Raw genomic sequence first — 20612 nt, 5'->3', positions numbered from 1 at the left:
CAGCTTCTCTGTCTTGCAGTCAGTTGCCAGTCTTTGTTGATTGCAGCCTCTACACGTTCAACATTCTCAGGTGTTCTGTGCAGGCCTTTCCAGAACAGGTATCACTTGCAACAGATTCTCAACCATCTTTAAAGGATTTGTGCTACACTTTTATTTGTGCTGCCCTCATTACATCATCCCCAAAAGCCTTCTGAATCATCCAAATGGTTTCTCTGGAGGAATGTTCAAGCTTAACACAAAATTTGATGCAGATTCATGGCTCTACTCAGTCATTTCGAATGCGACAGCCACACAGTACATATACTCACTCAGTGTCATCTATCAACCCCACTGACTAGTACAGTGAAGTCATCATTGTTCACACATGTGCATTCCAGTCCACTCTCTTTGGCTGCCAGGTTACATCGATATCATTCTTGTTATACTAACAATGGCTGTGCTTGTTCTAGACAGACCTTGTACAGTAAGTAGTCCCACATCATCCATGGTTTTACTTTTCATTATTTAAGTAATTCAGGGTCAATGCAGTCTGAAAATATTGAATGTCAAATTCTAGAAACAAGTGATTAATAGGTTTTAAAATGTTGTTCTGCATAATGTGATGAAATCTTATGCTGTCCCACTCCATCCTGCCTGAGATGTGAATCATCCCTTTGCTCAGGGCATCCATGCTGTAGACACCACCTGCTCACTAGGCACTTAGTAACCATCTGGTGTTTCAGACCTACTGTGGCAGTATTGCAATACTTGTGTTCAAATAACCCTTGCAGTAGCCAACTCTAGGTGACAGTGCCCACACCACTCACCTCCCTTCCTCTCATTAGGCAGGATTTATATCTTCTCACATCATCCCAAAATGGTGAAGAGAGTATCATAAGGTAATTTAAGAGAGAAATAGAATATATTCACATAACTTTCATTACAGCATATAATAATTATTCCATTTTATTAGTTATTATTGTTAATCTCTAACTGTACTTAATATGTAAATTAAACTTTATCATAGGTATATATAGGAAAAATCATGGTATATATAGCATCAGGTACTATGCACAGTTTCAGGCATCTTCTAGGGCTCTTGGAATACTTTCCTCACAGATAAGTGTGGGCTGCTGTACAAATTTCAGAGTGAGAAGTTTCTGTTAAATATTTTAAATGATGTATGTGGAATAAGGAAAAACTTTGTGCCAATTTGTGTGGAATATTATAGAGGGAGAGCACCTTAATGGTTTAGAAAGAGCCTCATATTTGAACTCAGGATACTTGCTAGATGGATGCATTTGAGAAATCAATTTAATATTATTTTGGTCCACAGTATACCCGCTCTGCTTGAGATGTATATGTGGCCAACTTCAAGGATTAAATCTATTTCTCATTCCATTTACTATTTGGGTACTAAGCTCTCTATACTGAGCATAAAATGAGTACCATAAATTTGGACTGGCATAAAACTCTTGCTAGGATAGAAAAATAAAGACCAACATGACTAATAATTTAAGTGATATGCATGTGGTTTAAGTACTCAGTCATTTCAGGATATGTTATTAGGAAATAGAAAAAATTGAATAATTCTTCAAAAGGCAAGTGTTTTTTTTTAAACACAAGCCAGATGGTTGCTATATACCAATAAGTCATTCAGTCTAGTATTTTATCTTGGGTGATATCAGAAAAGTTCCAACCCTCCTTTTCTCCCTTAAAAAATCTTTAAAATGGGAATAATAATAGCAGGGTTCCTGTCCTAGCACAGTGTTGATTAGATGACGGAACAAATGCAAAGCGTATAAATATGGTACTTAATAAATGCTAAGTGGTAGATACTAGTTTCTATTATCACTAAACCCATTATCATCATCTTCATTACCTTTTTTAAAATATATTTTATTGATTATGCCATTACAGTTCTATTCCCCCCTTCATTCCCCTCCACCCTGCATACGCCCTCCCCTACCATTCCCCCCTTTAGTTTATGACCACTTGTCTCAAGTTCTTTAGATTCTATATTTCCCCTACTATTCTTGCCCTCCCGTATCTATTTTCTACCTACCATCTCTGCTACTTATTTTCTGTACCTTCTCCCCCCTTCTCCCTCTCCCACTCCCCTGTTGCTAACCCTCCATATGATCTTCATTTCTATGGTTCTGCTCCTGATCTAGCTGTCCTCTTAGTTTGTTTTTGTTTTAGGTGTGGTTCTTAATAACTGTGAGTTTGCTGTCCTTTCACTGTTCATCTTTTTTATCTTCTTTTTTTTAGGTAAGTCCCTTTAACATTTGTTACCTTTACAAATCATTCTACTAATTTTAAGAATAGCGAAGCAACTCATATCACTGAGAATCTACCATATGCTGAATCTCATACTCAACATTTTGTGTTACTCTATCCAGTCCTCAAACGAGCTCTGTAACAAGAAGCAGCTGGATAAAGCAGGAGATCAGGGCCTGGCAGCCAGAAACATTTAGGTCCAGACCCGAGATCTGCCACTTCTTAGCTGCGTGACTTCAGCAAATCATTTAATGTGTTTGAATGTAGGTGATCTATAAAACTATACATCTATAAAACTAAAATAACAATTGATTTTCCATGATGGTATGGAGATTAATATGTGTCTATTAGCACATACATGTGTGAACATGTTTATATAGTGTATATGAATGTGTATGTATAATCGAAGAGCTTAAAAATTATTCCTTAAATTGTAATGACTCATATTACTAGCATGACCTTATTATAATTGTAAATGTGAAAGGCTAGGCTCACAGAAATATTATGGTGTATGTTCATATAAAGTTGCATAGTGAGTATTCAAGGTCAGGTTCATATCACCGCCAAGCCCTTTGTTCTCTCCACCAGGCCACAATGACTCAGACAGTGTCTTTGCAGAGAATCCAATGTGGAATGAAGCAGAGGCAAGCTTGCAAACAAGCCACACTTTTAACACATGTAAATTGCACTGTCTAAACCTATCTTAAATTTAAATTGCTTTAAATTGGTTATCTTCTTGGTCACTCATAGTCTTTGAGCCATCAAAAACTATATGCCTTTTTTGATAAAGGCTAGTGGGCCACAGGCCTCTATAAGTGAAATTTAAAAACAAACAAAGAAATGAATACATAAGCAAGATATGCCATATTCTCATTTTAAACATTATTTCCAGGGGGAAAAATTCACAGAAATATTGGAGGTGAGGGAAATTTTTATAATAGTACCCCTACCTAGCATTTATAGGATCTTAATATATACTGACCAGGTTCCAAGCACTGTACTTATATTAATACATTAAATTCTCACAGGCACCTTATAAGATAGGTGTTATTTTCATTTCTATCTTACATACAAGGTTATGAGGCAAAGGGAGTTACGTTTCTTGTCGGAGACCACATAGCTGGTAAAAGGCAGAGTCAAAACCTGAATCTTGGCAGTTTGATCTCAGAACATATGCCTTATATCTGCCAACCTTTGAAGTAAACTAAGGAAATCAGGCTTATGTCTTTCTTAATTATTTTCAACTCACTTCCACCGCATGATTACCATTGTGATTAGTTTAACTCTATCTGACTACTGTTTAGTGGGCACTGGCTAGGAGCAAAACATAGCTGCACAGGCTAGAATGGATAAAAAACTAACAATACTGCTTAAGGACTGGGTAGAAATGGATGTATAAAAAAAGTGATGGAATTTGAAAGGATCAAAATTCTCAATCCTAGGCTTTTTTCACCTTATGTATTTTGCTCCATTAGAGGAAAAAAAATGTAGTTTGAAAAGCTCTATTGCTTTCAACTAAAACAAAAATTGATTGGGAGCTTTCTCTCTTTTTTTATTTTGGTATGATAAGTGTGAGTCAAAATCAATACCCAGAAGAACTCCAAAGAGAAACAGATGTTCTCTGGGCACAAAATTTGTGAAGGGGCAATTCATTCCAGTGATGGTGGAATAGTCTCTGAGTGTAGCTTTAAACAATTCAACTTGTAGTAAAAGCTCTTCAAAAAAGTACAAAGTTTCAAGAGAATCTGAAAGAAGACCGAAAAAGAAAACCAACAACAAAAAACCTAAATCATTCTTCTTATGACCAAATTCTCAATTCTTTGCTTCCTGAGCTGGGTCAACTGATTTCTAACCTACCAAATACAAATAAATTCTCCACACATTCTTCTACAGCCTCATACTTGGCATCTGGGATTTAAATAGGTCGTATTACCACATGGAAACTCAAAAGCAACTGGCCTTTGCTTCTGATGAGTTTTAACCCTCCTTTTGTATCCCCTTGTTCTGATAGTGGCTGACGTCTGACATCTTTTTGTCAATTACCTAATGTCCTAGTCATTCTACAGTGGTTCTAACTTGCTCTTAAGGGTGCATGTTCATAGGCACCACAGTCTTGGTTGTTTATTCCTGTATTCATTTGTTTATTCAGCCCCTTTTCAATGAAATAGTCACTAAATGCCCACTATACCGAACATTTTGCTATGCGAGAAAAGTATAGGAATGTAATAAAATAGACCTACTCTTCTAATTTCTCAAAGCCTTGTTGGCAGATCAACACAAGGAATAATTTGGAAATTTTGTAAGTTGTGTGACAGAGGCATGTTTAGAGAATTATAGAATCATAGAGGGATTCTTCTTGCTATCTTGAGATTCAGAGAAGGATCGACGTAGAGGGTGGCTTTCAAGCTAGGTTTTGAATAATAAATAGAAATTCTAGAAGCAAAATGATTGAAAGATATTATGTCCAGAGTTATAGCATGTGGAAAGCATAAATGTGGTAAGAAATGTGATACTTTCAAGAAAAATAAGTTTATGTGATTGACTAAAAAATATTGAGAGGAGAGGTTGGTATGAAGGTTTAGAATGGAGACTTAGATTTAGGAGGAGAGCATATTATGGAGGATTCCATATTCAAATAGAAAGTTTAGAAACCTTTATTTCCATGAATCAAGAAATCATTGAAAAAGAAAAGAACAAATACTGAGGAGTGCATGATCATGGTTTGTTTCAGAAATTCTTTAGAATTCGTTGTCCTGACTAGTGGTGTGTGAGCACACAGACCAGAGACAGGCAGATCTGCCCTGAGTTGTCAGCCCCTCTCTCATCAACTATGTAATCTTAACCAACTGCGTTAGCCATTTAGGACTGAATTTTCTCATTCATTAAACTTGAAAATCTTCCACCCCCTAGACTTGCTATATAATACAGTAGTGAGCTTATTAGTTATTGATTTCCTAGTGCCTTGTATTGCTTTATTCATTCACTTAAACACTAAGTACCTGTAATGGTTATTTTTGTGTCCACTTGGCTAGGCTAAGGCACTCCTAGAAAGCTGGTAAACATTACTTCTGGGTGTGTCTGTGAGAGGGTTTCTGGAGGACTTTAGCATTTGAATTAGTAGACTGAGTAAAGAAGACTGCCCTTACTAATGTGCGTGTGGGCATCGATTGCTTCATTGAGGGCCTGGATAGGACACAAAAAAGGGGAAGGGCAAGTTTTCTTTTTCTCTTTGGGCTGAGAGATCCATTTTCTCCTGCCCTGGGAAGTGCTAGTTCATTTCTCTAGATAACCCTGACTGATGCAGCACCTACCCTTTGCTAGGTACTACTGTAGAGGACACAGCAATGAACAACAGAAAGACTTCATCTTCATGGCCTAATAGTCCTCAGGGCTTGGCACATAGAAAATGCTCAAGGAATATGTGACAAATGGTCAGTGATGCATTTTCTACTTTCCTCCTCTGCCCACATTCATGGTCATCACTCGACCCATATAAAATAAGGACAGACTTGGATACGATGTGTGAGGGGTTTGAAAACATTTTCAGAGAGCTAGTTTTAACTGTGCTTCAAAATATTTTTATCATGCTTGTAGTTCTCTGAAATCACTGCATTTATTCCTTGAAATGCACTTTGATCTTTAAAATTATCTGTATTTTTTCCACTGAAAGTTCCATGAAGGTAGATACGATACTATCATTGATTTCCTGATCAAATACACTTTAGTGGCAGATGAGTGAGTGGCAGGATCAGGTGGCTTTAAAGCTCCCTTCCTGCCATGAATGCTCTCATTCTAAATCATCAGCCTCTAAAGAAACATCTTTACCTTTTAGAACAATGCCACTTCTCTAGACACACAAGTGTTAGGAGATGGGGTACAATTCCCTACAGTAGTTTGACTACATAAAACAAAGTTTTGGAAGGGAAAGAAACCAATAGTTAGGTAGTAAATAGCCATGTAAATAATGCCAGGCCACCTTATATGTTCCTGTGTGAAATCAAATTTGTACGGTTTATAGGGGAAGTCTATCTGATAAGCTTAACTACTTGTCATCTGTTAATATTTGCATATCAGCATGCAATATAGACTCTAGCAAGGTCATTTAACAGTTACAGGGCAGAAACTTTCCATTTTGTTAATCACTTACAACTCTAATTTCACACTACATCAGTCCTTTTACTCTGGTCCACAGACCTTCAAAATCCATTCTAAAAATCCACATGAAAACATCTGTTCAAAATGTGCTACAAACAGCAGCTGCTGACACACACCTAATGTCAGAAATTCAAAGGCCAAAGTAACAGTGTCCTTGCACAGTTTTCTAATTCCCATCTCTCTCTACTAGGTCTTGACTGTCCTTGCCCTCATCGGCTATCTTCCACTCACCATTTCCAAGTTTTCTTTCTATCTGACTTCTGATAACTTCTCCACATACATTTATTATTTCTCAGTCGTTTCTTTTCCACTTCTCAGTTGTACCTGTCAGCTATGTTTCAAGGGCTCACCATAGTCCCCAAGCATCATTAGTCAGTTGGAAACAAGTCTTCAGTAATGACTCAACCCTCTGGAACTCCCTCCAGTTGAAACCATGGAAAAGAAGCTCCTTAGACATCTAACCAGTTCCACCCTTGGTGGGCTTCCCCACAGGGAGAAAAATTTCAGAAAGAATGAGAGATCCAGAAGGCATGGACTCCTCCATGACACTGTATGTATTTGACAGATAAAGAACAGGTGCATGTCAAGTCTATTTTCAGTTACCTAAAGGTCTCATAAATCATGCAAACTCTCCACTCAGCTTTAGCAAAGGAGTTAGAATGCTGGCTATTTCTAGATGGAAAACTTTGATACAGCTTTTTTTTTATAGAAGGCAAGAACACATTCAAAGAAAGAGCCAAGTCAGGCAATTAGACCAGTGGATCTGACCATTAAGTCAATGAGCACCCCATCCTCACAGCACTGAGTAAAGAAGACTGCCCTTACTAATGTGTATGTGGGCATCGATTGCTTCACTGAGGGCCTGGATAGGACACAGAAGGGGAAGGACAAGTTTTCTCTTTCTCTTTGGGCTGAGAGATCCATTTTCTCCTACCGGAAAGGGCTAGTTCATTTCTCTAGATAACCCTGGCTGATACAGCACCTACCCTTTGCTAGGTACTATTGTAGAGGGCACAGCAAATAGAATAAAATAAAAATAAAACAGCTTTGCTCCCTGTTCCCACTCTGGCATTTTGCTTTTCCAGTTTTACTTCCCTGGCTTTATTTGTTGCTATAAGGCAAGGTCAGAGAAAGAAGATTTATCCGTATCTTGTCAAAGTGCATTTGTTGTCAGCTGCATCATGGATCTCATTCCACAATGATATCTTGATGAACTCTGATTTTTTTAGATAAATATGAATACCATCAGTTAGCATTGAAACATGGATTGTGATGCCATCAAACCAGTAAAAATATGCTCTCTCTTTCTTCCCTTCTTTCCTCTGAATTTTCTATGTCTTTATTTTATTTTTTTGGCACATGGACTAATTTCCTTCAGATCACATCATCTTTGGTTGTTAAGTGTTATTTCCTAAATTCTGAGCTCCTGCTGATGAAGAAGGTCCTTCTCATAAAGAACAAGAACCAGAAATGGAAGGCATTTAATGACCGAAATTATAACATTGACAATTAAATGGACAACAGTGTGGAAATTACAGGGAGTGGGGAGTTATAAGGGGACTAAATGGCAATGGAAAAATAAAAAAACCACACAGACTCATAGATACAGAGCACAGATTGATGGATGCTGGGGGTGGAGGGTGGTTGGAGGGGCAGATGAAATGGTGAATGGATTAAGAAATACCAGTTGGCACTTACAGGATAGTCAGGGGGATGTTAAGGTACAGCATAGGGAATATAGTCAATAATATTGTAATAACTATGTATGGCGTCAGATGGGAACTACACTTATCAGAGGGATCGCTTCATAAGGTACATAAATTTCCAACCCCTCTGCTGCACACCTGAAACTCATATAATATTGACTGTCAATCAGAATTGAAAACAATAAAAGTTAAAATTAAAGGGAAAATGCTCTTCTCTTGGAAAAAATCCATAAGCACATTTTGCAGCAGTTTTCTAAGTGGGGTTGTAATAGAGGTTTCCCAGGCAGCGCTTCATGGACAGGGTTTATCCTCCCTGCTCAGTCCTACTTCAACACTCTTTTCCACCAACAGTAGGTATTGTTAATCCTCTTTATAACTACATATCATTTTTATTTATTTGATTAAACATATATTTTGAAATACATTAATTACGTATAAGCCTCTCATTCACATAAACTCATAAGCATATCCCTGTGTGCATGTCTTCCATTTATTCCCCCCAAATCTGCTCTCCAACTATTTCCATGATCCCATTGGATTCCATTCATAGAGAGCAACAGGCCGACATCAGATGGAGGAAAGAGAGTGAGTCCAGGGCAGTAATCCCAGTGGCCACTGCCTCGAGGTTGCTGAAGGCTAGGTGACCCCTTAATCACAGCTCCTGTTAAGAAATCCTCTCCCTACAGCCCTTTGTCTCTAGGCCCAGTCAAAGCTTCTCTTCTTGAGGGCAAGGAGGTAATAGAATTCCACTGGTTTTAACACTGGGCACTTGCCTGCCCTCGTTATATTCTTGTACCCTTTCCATACATTTATATCTAACCCTCTTCAAATAATCCTAATGTATGTCATATGTTTTCTACTTGACCCCAATTGGTACATTCCTCCTTTAACTTCAATGTTCTATGACCTTTAGTGATAACTCCTCTGCCTCAGGTTCCCATGTGCCCAATACCATCTTCCAAACACCTCACTTAACCAAAGGTCATTGATTATTTAAGTCTCTCCAATACCTACTCAGCATTCTTCAAATCCCTCTTAAATTCCTCTTTATAAATATATATGTTCACATATAAATATATAGATATATATTCTTCTTTTATTGACAGTACATGTCATGTTTTAATACATTGTATAATTCAATTATCTATCATTATTATTTCTTTCCCATTTCCCTGTACTGCAAACTAAACTCTTCAGGGAATACAAATTCATCTTTTGTTCACTGATCTATCCCGAGCATCTCAAATTGTACCCAGAATTTTTTATGTGTTCAATAAATATGTGTTGAATGGAGTTTCAGCTTAGAAAGTATTTTTGTCAAGAAGCTTTTCTCAGCCCTCCTTCTTCATTTTCTTTCTGCTCTCCTCCAACTTGGACCAGGTTGTGTCCTCCCCATGCACTTCCTAAAGCATCCTATACTTCTACCATCATAGCACTTACCAGATTCTATTGCGATTGTCTATTCACTTCTCACACTAGGGTATAAGTTCTGTCATGGCAGAAGTCATCTGTGTCTTCTTCACAGTGCCTATCTTAAGAAGTCCTCAGTATACAGGGGTTGGTAAAAGTGGGTAAAACTATAAAATAGTTGTGATTATGCAAAACACGAGAGTTTATTTTTATATTATTATTAATCATTGCATTGTTTTCTGTATGAACAATTGTAAACATACTTTGCCCACCCCTGTATTTTTTATGAAAAAACAGATTAAATAAACAAGAGAAAGAGTCTAAAGCTCATACCCCACTCTTACAACAAATAACTTAAACAATACAAGTACATGGCTGTTCAGGCCGGTAGGAGCACAGAGTCCTATGAGAACACAGATGGGCATCACCATTCTAGTGTTCTAAAGTAGGGAAATTGAGAATGGATATTGAGAAGAGGCTTCTCAAAAGAGGCAGTACCTGAGCAAGAAACTTGAAGGATACTCAGGAATTATAATGGGCAGATAAGTTTGGGATTAGGGAGATAGTGTTCCAGAGAGTGGTAGCAGCCCTTGCGAGGCGCTCAGGTGAAAGAAACAATGATTGGCTGGCACTGGGATACAGGAGCATCCTAGCCAGAATGAGGCTGGCTGAGGCTGGAGCAGTCAAGTGGTAGCAATTTATAGAAGGAAGACTTTGTGGCCTCTGCTGAGGCTTTTAGACTTTATCCTAATAGTTAAGAAGAGAAAGGAAGATTGGAAATATTGGGAGTCCAGGTGTCCAACCTGCTGCCTACAGGCTGTATGCAGCCAGGGATGGCTGTGAATATCACCCAACACAAAAGCGTCAATTCACTTAAAACACTGTGAGATTGTTTTGTAATTACATGTCACAATGTGTTTAATACGTAGCCATCTTTAAAAAAAAGATGGCTCTTTTTTTTTCCAGGGTGGTCCAGACATGCCAAAAGGTTTCACACCCTTCCAAATAAACCATAACCCCCTCTGATCTAAATATGTAAAGCTCACTCATTTTCAAAATTTACCAAGAATTTCTTATTTCTTAATCGTATAGAAATCTGCCTCTACTTGTGTGGGAAAACAAATGATGGTCACTGGCCATATATATACAGGGAACCTTATTTTTCTTCTCTCTCTATAAATGTTGCTCTGGTTTCCTCAGTCTACAGCAATGTGTTGTTTTACTTTCTCTTTATACACCTTTCCCTTGAGTCGTGCTGTCATTCCCGCATGCATGCCTTTGGTCGTGCTGTTTCTTCTACCTGGAATTCTGTATCTTCCAGCTGTTTCCTCCAATGAAGACCCATGCTAACTGATCAAGACTAACTTCCATTGCAAAGCCTCCCCCACATCTGCAGGGCACCACCGATCGCTCCGCCTTCTGTGCTCTCACAGCATGTTTCTACAGTCACTAATGGCAACTGCACAGAAGTTATTTGGAGATATACTAGTAGGTCTAATCGAATATGTACCCATACTCCCCACCCCAAAGATATCCAGTGCATAACAAATGGTAAATGGTAAATAAGTGCTTTTCAAGTAGATGAGAGAAATATAAGCGATACAAGTTGTTACCAAAGGTGAATGCCTGAGCGTGAGGTAAGCACTCACAGTCAGAAGGCGTGGTCAGACATCACAGCAATAGGTTATGAAGCCTCCATGAAAAACTCAACAGGGAGTTTGTTTCTTTTCTATGTTCACATTACAAGTTGTTCAGATAATCAGCGGTCAGAGGTAAATCTGAAACCAGGGAAGGTATTTGAGAGTGAGTGAGCTCCACTTAATTTTTATTTTATATTGAAAAATATCCTCATGTGTCTAGAGACTAAAACAGTTCTAGTGAAATCAATACAGAAATTAAATGCACATTGAACAGTAGAAGCGATGAAAATCAAAGAAGTACATGTTGGGTAGGGTAGGGGGAAAGTAAGGTGGTAAAGAACATATGCACGCAAATTTCATCCTAGAAGAGAAATAAATGAAAGATGCAATTATCTTGCAAAGGCTCCACAGGGTGGATATTACATTCACAGTTTCAGAGAAAATTGTGTCTTCTGAAAAAAAAAAAGAAAGAATGAAAGAAAAACAAGAAAGGGGAGGAAACATGTTTGATTTACACAGTCGCTTGCTGACTCAATTTTCTACCTTTGTTAGCTTAAAACACTATTTTTTTTATTGAAGTTTAATGAAAAAAATGTCACAAAGAGAACATTTAGATTCCAGAAACAGTCACTGCATGTTGGTGCATCAAGCCAAATTCTGGGTGTTTTGCAACTCATTATTTCATCTGATCCATGCAAGGTAGGCTGGGGTGGGGGTGAGGTGGGGTTAGTGTCAGCCCCATTATACTCTTGGAGGTTCGGATGGAGACATGGCTTTCCCAAGGCCTTGCAGGCAGTGATGAGCAAAGCTCGGTCACCAGGGAAGGTCTTCTGGCTCTGCAGTCTGGGCTTTTTCCTGAGGGACACTCCCTCACTTTTGTCAATTTAATGGTAATGTCACTTTAAGCTTTAGTTTTTTCATTTGCAAAATGGGGTGAATAGTGCATAATACTAGTAAGCATTAGTATGCCTACTTTATGAATGAAGAAATAGAAGTCTATAGCAAGACTAGGACCTTAGGCATGGTTACCTAGTGAAAGTGTTGGAATTTAAACTCAGGGGTGCAGCTTCAGGGTCTGGCATGTCCTCATTATACTGTTTCTTAGTATTTTATGGTACCTGGCTTACAGGATTTCCATGAGGATAAAAAGTTAACACAGTTTTGGGCAAGTAACTAAGGCTTAATAAGCAGCTGCTGCTGCTATTGCTATTACCATGATATTGACCCTTGAAGTACACAGTAGTTTGCCCTCATCCACAGTTTCACTCTTAGTGGTTTGTAATGCATGGTCAACCTCTATCCGAAAACATTAAACAGAAAATTCCAGAGATAAAGAATTTACAAGTTTTAAGCACACACCATTCTGAGTGACAAAATAGAGCCAAGCAACTGCTTCACCCAATCCAATATGTGACCCATCATTTGTCCCACATCTCCATGCTCTGCATGGTCCCTGCCCCTCAGTCTCCCAACAGGCAAGGGACCCTAGTGCTTATGTTCAAGTCACCCTTATTTTATTGAGTAATGGTCCCAAAGAGGAAAGGTTATGATGCTGATAATTCAGTGATGCCAGAGAGAAACACAAAGTGCATCCTTTAAATGAAAAGAAGAAAGTCACAGGGGTGTCCAACCTTTTGGTGTCTCTGCACCACACCATTACGTTGTGAATGCAATCTTGGGCCACACATTAAATACACCACGACATGAAACCGCAAAAAAATTTTGCAGTGTTTTAAGTAAATTTATGATGTTGTGTTGGGCCGAGGTCACAGCCATCCTGAGCGGCAGGCGTCCGGCGGGCCACAGGTTGGACACCACTGTTCTGTCATCTCAGAAGAAGCAAAGAAGTGTGAGTGTAATATACTTGGAGAGAGAGAAACCATATTTACATAACTTTCATTAAGTGTATTATTATGATCTTTTATTATTATTATTAATCTCTTACTGCGCCTATTTCATCAGTTAAACTTTATGATAAGCATATGTGCATAGGAAAAACACAGTTATGTAGGGGCTTCAGTGCTACTCAAGGTTTTAGACATCCACTGGGGGTTTTGGAACGTATCTCCCCAGACTAAGGAGGACTACTGTGTATGTACAGTATGTAGTTAATGGGTAAGGAAGAATTGACCAGAGCTTAATTTGTTACCTTTACTTTTTAAAATTATTATTACAGTTCTGTCCAAAGCATACAATGGAACACTAATCACTTTAGACAAAAAAAAAATTTTAAGTTTCATGATATGTACTTTTAGTGCAGTGGCCCTAGCCTTTTTGGCACCAGGGACAGGTTTCATGGAAGACAATTTATCCATGGATGGGGGGCAGGGACAGTAGATGGAGCTCAGATGATAATGAGAGCAAAGCCGTGCTTGCTCGCTGCTAGACTTCAGCTGTGTAGCCCAGTACCTAACAGCCATGGACGGTACCTGCTTGAGGCCTGAGGGTTGGGGACCTCTGCTTTGGTGTACTGAAAGCTCTATAAATTCCTGCAGGAAGGAAAGCCATTTAAATTGTTCCACCCAGGGTTTTATGTGTGAAAAGGCCTAGGTGAAATCTTCAGCCTGGCCAGTACTGATAACCTGAATGTTATCAGTTTCCTCATCCTGAACTGACTCTCACCCGCCTACATCAGGCAAGAAGGCACTTTGTGTGCCAGGCTGCTGCCGTGTTTTCACTGAGAAGTGCTGCAGCTTGGAGACCACCACCCAGTTATGATTCCCAGTGTTTCTCATCACTCCAGAAACTAAGTTGTGAATCGTGTGGTTTTCTGCAGAGCAGATAAAAATCAAGGGAATGGCATTGGCTGTCATGGAGAAGTTGTCAACTGACCCGGTGGTTGGTGCTAATTCATCACCAACAGAAATCCCGAATGTGAGTTGTTGTGAAGAAAAAACTATATTCAGTGTAAATAGTTCAATGGTAATACAGCATGGCCATGAGCCAGCCCTGGGGCCAGGCAGCCCTAGGGCCAGGCCTCTCTTCCTCTCTGGAACTCTGTTTTGCTCCACTCTGCACTGGTCTGCTCCAGCAAGATGTCTTCAGTGTCTCAGCTCTGAAGGCGATGCATCCTTCAGTCTTCAGTGGAAAAAAGAAAGTGCTCTCCAGGAACCAGAGGGAAGCAGGCTTATGTGGACAGGAGTCTCAGCCCTGGCCTCTGATTGGTTCAAGAACAAATAGACAGAAGCACCAAACCCTGTCACGTGTATTATACATGTCTAAAAAGAGAGGTCAGATTTTTAAATCACTGACTTTATTACTCTGTCATAATGGCCAAGTTCAACTGATTTGATGACTGACCTAAACAATTATGAGGAAGCTGGGTTTTTTAAGGAATGAAAATAAAGCCGTGTCAGAGAAACACAGCAGCTGATCCAGAATGTATATTTATGTATGTCCTTTTTGTTCGCTTCCTGATTTTCTGATTATTGACACAACCCCAGCCCAGCTTTGGTTTGTTTTCAGATTGATTGTTAGCTTCTAGATTAATTGGATAATACAACTGTCCATGTGCAGGCTAGCTACACATAGAAATCCAAAGTCAAGGCAACACCCTGAACTACTTCTCATGCATTTATAATAATAGGCACCTATCTTGAGTACCTACTATGTATTATCACTAAACTAGGGTCTTTGTGAAAAAAAGATAGTAAAATCCTCACAGTAGCCTTTGCAGATGATGAAACTACAGCTAAGAAAGGTCAGGTGGCTTGACTAAGAATACACAGGATTAAGTTTGGTTTTCAAATTTGCAGCTGTGGTATCTTCACAACACTTTGCAACTAAAAACTAGTGCCCAACTCAGTCACAGGCTGTTTCTGCCTCCAGAATATGTGCACCCTGGAGAGGTGGAGGTTCATTTTAGTACTATCTCCATGTCCAGCTTCCATTACTTTACCTAAGACACAGTGGGTGTCACTGAGTACGTTTTGGGATGTCCTGAGCAACAATGGTAAAGCCACGCCTCAGGGCAAGGTATCAGACTATGACTATCTTTTCTCGCTTCAGACTAAACAGAGAAAATACATTTCACAAACTCCATGCCACAAATGGGGTTTAAGAAAAATATACAGAGCCTAAACTTTAATCTCCAAATCAAGGAATTAAATCCTTATCCTAGAAGATCAGTTTCATTTGGCTTGTCTGTCAGAGACAATATTCACAGATTAGAATCAGGCAAAGCTGAAAAGATCCTCCTGTCTTCTTTCTTAACTATATAATCAGGGTTATGCGTGAGTCAGTGAAGAACAACAATACATTTCACAGAATACAGCCACAGAGAAGAAAAGGTGCGTCCTCCCTGACCTGTACTTCTTTCTGAAAATGGCTTGTCTTCTTGTAACCTTTTTTCTGTAACCAGAAGACAGCAAGGTAACTTATATGAGCTCAGAGGAGGGAAGCAAGAGAGTTCAGAGACAGCCTTTATTCCATAGCAGCTCTTTGGATTTCATCCTGAGAGCTGAGAGGAAATTGGAGGGGTTTGAACAAAAGTATAGCATGATATGGCTTAAGTTTTACATGGATTATACTGTTGCTTTGTGGAAACAGGACTTTAGAGCAGTGAGGATAGTAGTAGAGCCGCTGGGAGGCTACTGCAGAGCCCTGGGCAGGAGACAGTGCGGGCTGGCTAGATTCCGCAGGGGGTCAGAGCAGAGGTGGTGACACACGGGCCCTCTTCTTCTCTAGGCTTTGGTGGTTTGGGAAGCCACGGATAGCCCTGTTCTTCTGGTGGCCTGTCATATGCCTCCACAGTGGTAATAAATTCAAAGTGTGCTGAATACTCGAATTGGGGGTGGGGCAGAAAAAATGAGATATTATCAGAAGAAAAGTTAGTATTCAAAAGTTGTCTGCTGCAACTGTAGGCTCAGTGGAGGCAGGCAACTTGCTTCTGTTTGCATTGTTTTTCCCAGTGCTTGGTACGAGGTAAACATTTAATTGCTAGTTTCTTAAACGAAGAGTAAATGACTCATAGTGCCATATGGAACAAACCATCAACGGAAAAGACATTTAGTCTAAATAAACTTCAGGTCTTTTTACTTCTGATTGATTTTTGTTGCTCACTATTGTTATACAGCTCATTCAGTGAGATCAAAGGTCAGATTAACTTAGCTGTGAATAAGAAAGAAGTTTAAATTCATGGTCCTGTGATGTCTAATTAAGTCACAACAATGCTTAGTAGAGTAGGATATTTGGAGGAGATAGTGCCCATCTGGAGTGGTTCTGTATTGACCTTTCTACCCAGCCTGTCACTGTTGTGGTTGTGGTTTGAACTTTCAGATGAAAACACCAAATGTCCGCATGCATTGTTCATTTTTCCAGGGAGACTCGAAGAGAATGTGAAGGAAACCTCTTCAGTATTAGTGTGGTTCTCCCCTAGGTTAAGGGTGGCCCCTGGGATTCCAGATAGAGTAAGGATTTGGTGCTTAATTTAAAATCTCTTCTTGATAAAGTACAGTGTTTTTATATTCCTTGAAATATAGCTCAAAAATAAAAGTTAAAGATGATGTGCAAAGATAATTGGATATAAAAAAATTTAAGCAATTTCATTATTTATGGATTCTGCACAATTTTATAGATAACTTAAATAGGTATCACTGTTATCCTTATTATTCTTTTTCTAATTTATGATGCACTGACTCTTCTCCATGTGACTACAATGTTCACTTGAAATGTCAGAAGAAAGAATTGTTTTGCTGTACTATTTTATTATCTGATTTAAAATGATTTCATGACTTATGCTTTCCTTTAGAAAATGACCCGTGAGGATTGCATATAATTGGTAACTTTTATATATATTTTCTGAGTTTATCACAGATTCTAACTAATTCAAGGGTATCTGTTCTTTTAAAATAACTCATTGTGAAAAATAGCAACCCACATGGAACACAGGCTTTCAATTCAGTGACCTAACGTAAGGCTTAACCGTGCTATTTACCAAAATTAGGTGACCTTAAACAAGCCAGTTTCCAACTGAGTTGCTCAGTTGGTAAGATAGAGAAATCAGGGCCTACAACGCAAGGTCGTTCTGAGGAATGAATGAGGTGATATCGGCACATGGGGTGCAGAGGTGGCAATCACTCCACTGCCCCCTAGCTGTCCCACATGTTAGTGCATGTGTGTGCTGGTCATTTTTATAACCTCTGGGCAAGCAGTTAGAGCTCAAAGAACACTGACCTGGTTTGCACTCCTGGTGATAAAAAATAATCCAAATAAGGAGGGAGGAAAAAGATATATTTGTGACAGTGTGAAAGGATCAGGCCAAGTTAAATGAAATCAGAATAGAGCAATGTCTAAGCATTTTCGAAGTGTCCTCATTCAGTCATTTAATTCATGAAGTTTGTGGGCAAGCAAAATGCTAAGTACTAAGTCAAATATATGTATATGCATGTCTGTGTATATATATATATTCACTGCCAACACACAACTTTATCACCGAGAATTCTCAATTAAAAGGGAATTGTTCAATTCTTTGGCTTAGTTAAATAGATTGTTTTTCAGTATTAATTAGCTCCTGAGCAGGGCTCTAATCCTGGGTACTCTTTCCCTACCTTCCAGAAGCTCACAGAGTAATAGTAAGGGGACTGAGAGTGAAATCATCTGTTTCTTGAATGCGTGTCAGGGATCCTCAATTTTTGAGAATCACCGTGTTTATAACTGCACTTCTACACAAGCAGGAGTCTAATAGGCGAGCAGTGCTATGAAGACAGCAACAACAAACTGTGGACCATATGCAAGCATTCATCTCCTAAACCACTCCTCTAGGCAGCTTGAGGAGCAGCCACTTTAAGGCTGTGCCTCCCCTTTCAGCTCCCTCAGCCAATAGGACGGATTGTCCAAAGGCTCAGCATTAACCTTTCTCTTTCAACCTTACCTCCCTGACATTCTAGGAGATGAGATTTGGAAACTTCAGACACTTTTTTTTTGTCTTTTCCTATGTCCCATTCATGTTCCTAAAACTTATCAATTTCATTAGACAATTATTGGTGGCATTTCAGGAAGGCCCCACCTATTTATACAGAAATCTTTATCTCACTCAAGATCTGGAAGGTATTTTCCAGGGCTTCATAGCCTCTCACATTGGCTCGAATTTTGAAACATTTGGCAAGTTATGCTTTTGAAATTTTTTATTTGATATTTTATCATATCCTTATTTTATTGAATAGAGTGTTCCTGGGTTTCCCTCTGTATTTGTGTTCTTTTGATGTTTTTTGAAGATTTCAACAGAGAAGAGAGTAAAAATGCCTCAGTGCCTCCATTTTAACAAGAAGTCCAGATAAAACTGGCTTTACATTTTGTGTTCAACACCTCTCTCGTCACTATGTAGAAATGTGGTTTCCACACCAGGCATGTTTACTTAGACACAAATTATAGCAGTGTCTCTGAAGTATACTGCTTCCTTAAAAACACCCATTGCAGAATTTAACAGGTGTGTGATATCTTTGATCTCATCTATGTAGAGCTGGCTTCAGGAACAACCTTATTTAAAAAAAACTGATTTTTCTCTAGCACAGCACTACAGTATAAAAATATATATATATTTTTTACCAACAGTAACTTATTGAACATCAGGAACAACTATTTGTATAAGTTTATGCTCCATTTTGCAGATGATAAAACTGAGATTATTCATATAATAAGTGTCAGAGAGCTGGAAGAGTAATTTTGTAATATTTTTTCTAACACATTTGAGCTCTTTCCACCCTGTCACAACTAGGTTTACAGCTGGGATTGAACTAAGTGAGACCCTCAGTGGGTTTCCTGGTGAGAACTATAAATACAACGTTATGGTCAAGAAATGCTTTTTGACAACACTGTTTAGGCATTTTATTATATCGTTCAAGTAAGGCTACTGTGAATCATTATAAAAAGCAAATCAATGTTATCTCCTGTTTTTTCCCCCCATGACCTCCAGTATTACAGTACCTACACAGGTTTAGGAGAAATATTCTGAAATGCTGATTTTCAGGTCAGTTATCTTTCTGGTAGCTTGAAATTTGGACTGTTTCCCTGCTCACCCAGTTGTAAGCATTCGTTGTCAAGCTTAGAAATTTGAATGAGCTTAGATGATGGTTTTATAATTTAAGTTCCTGTTCACAATCCCGATTCATTAGTGTTCAGCTAGCATGAAATATTTATTGAGGTGCCAGGTACAATGTACATGATCAGTCAAACACAGGAGGAAAACAGGGATGGCAGCGTGAAAGAAAAAAAATCAGAGGCCTCGGGGGATTGACAGAATTCTTTCTCTTCTGTGCCAGGCTCCATCAAGCACATCTATAAAACACGAATCACACCTTTCATTCTTCTCTTCTAAGTTCAATTATTGTAAAGAAAAATAAAACAACTCATAAAACTATCCAACTTCTAGGGGAATTGTCTTTTTCAGGACAGATTTACTACTTTATATTTTATTTCCAATTATTGTATGTCAGCAGTACATTTACAAGCAATAGTTTTAAATACACAAAAGAAGCAGATATCTACTATTTACTTAGCATTCTAATATTTATTAAGACCTTTAAAAATATTCTATTCTTTTGATTCAGAAGAGTTCTGTGAAATTGTTATTACTAAAATTCTAATGTAACGTGGTTAAAACCAGGGCTCTGCAGGCCTCAAGGTCAGACAGGATGTGGGAAAGGTGGACCCATTAAATGACTCCATTTTTCATTTTTCCACAAACATATCCCAGGTCTAGACATAGCTCCCCCCTAAAAGAGTAATAAAAGCAATTTCTAATTATACTCATTATTTTTATGTGGAGACTGAGGCCTATATTATGAAGAGAGAAAGGATTGAAATAATTCCCTTTCCTTTTTTTAAATTTGTTTATAGTTAGGGGATGTTTTGTAAATTTCAGGCAGTGTGCAATAGTTTGAGTGTAATCTGTTATAATCTACATTTTGTAATTGGGAAAAACAGGGCTGACAAAACGTCACCTGACCAGGACCTGCTAATAAATGGTGAAAGCTGAATACCCACACAGGCAGCTGGAGCCTCTGTTCCTGCCACCAGGCTCCTCATTTTCCATCCTGCCATCCACGTAGAGTTCGATCACACCACACTTCTTTGTCACCAGGATGATGAAGATCATGGCAGAACCCCCGGACACTGAAGAGATCGGGGTCAAATGTCAATCATTAAGACTTTCATAGTTCATGTGTCAGGCTGCTCTTTGGTGGGTCTGAGTACAAACCTTCCTGAATCTGAGACAAAAATTGTAAGAATTCTCCCACCTTCAGCACAACATCACGATGGCTCCAGACTGAGCACTGTATTAGGTACTCGGGTGCTTCTTACAACATAAACATCTAAACTATATTATTGATCTATAACTTTACCTATGGAGCCTGAGAGTCTAGGTTTATAAAAATACAGATGGCTTTTTCTGATGTGTGACCAACTCTTCAAAAAGCCAAGCTAACACAGGACACTGTTATAC

The sequence above is a fragment of the Artibeus jamaicensis genome, unplaced genomic scaffold (assembly GCF_021234435.1).
Source record: "Artibeus jamaicensis isolate MK-2021 breed Jamaican fruit bat unplaced genomic scaffold, CSHL_Jam_final contig_64, whole genome shotgun sequence".
NCBI classification, from domain to species: Eukaryota; Metazoa; Chordata; class Mammalia; order Chiroptera; family Phyllostomidae; genus Artibeus; species Artibeus jamaicensis.
Note: the sequence above shows the minus strand (reverse complement) of the source record.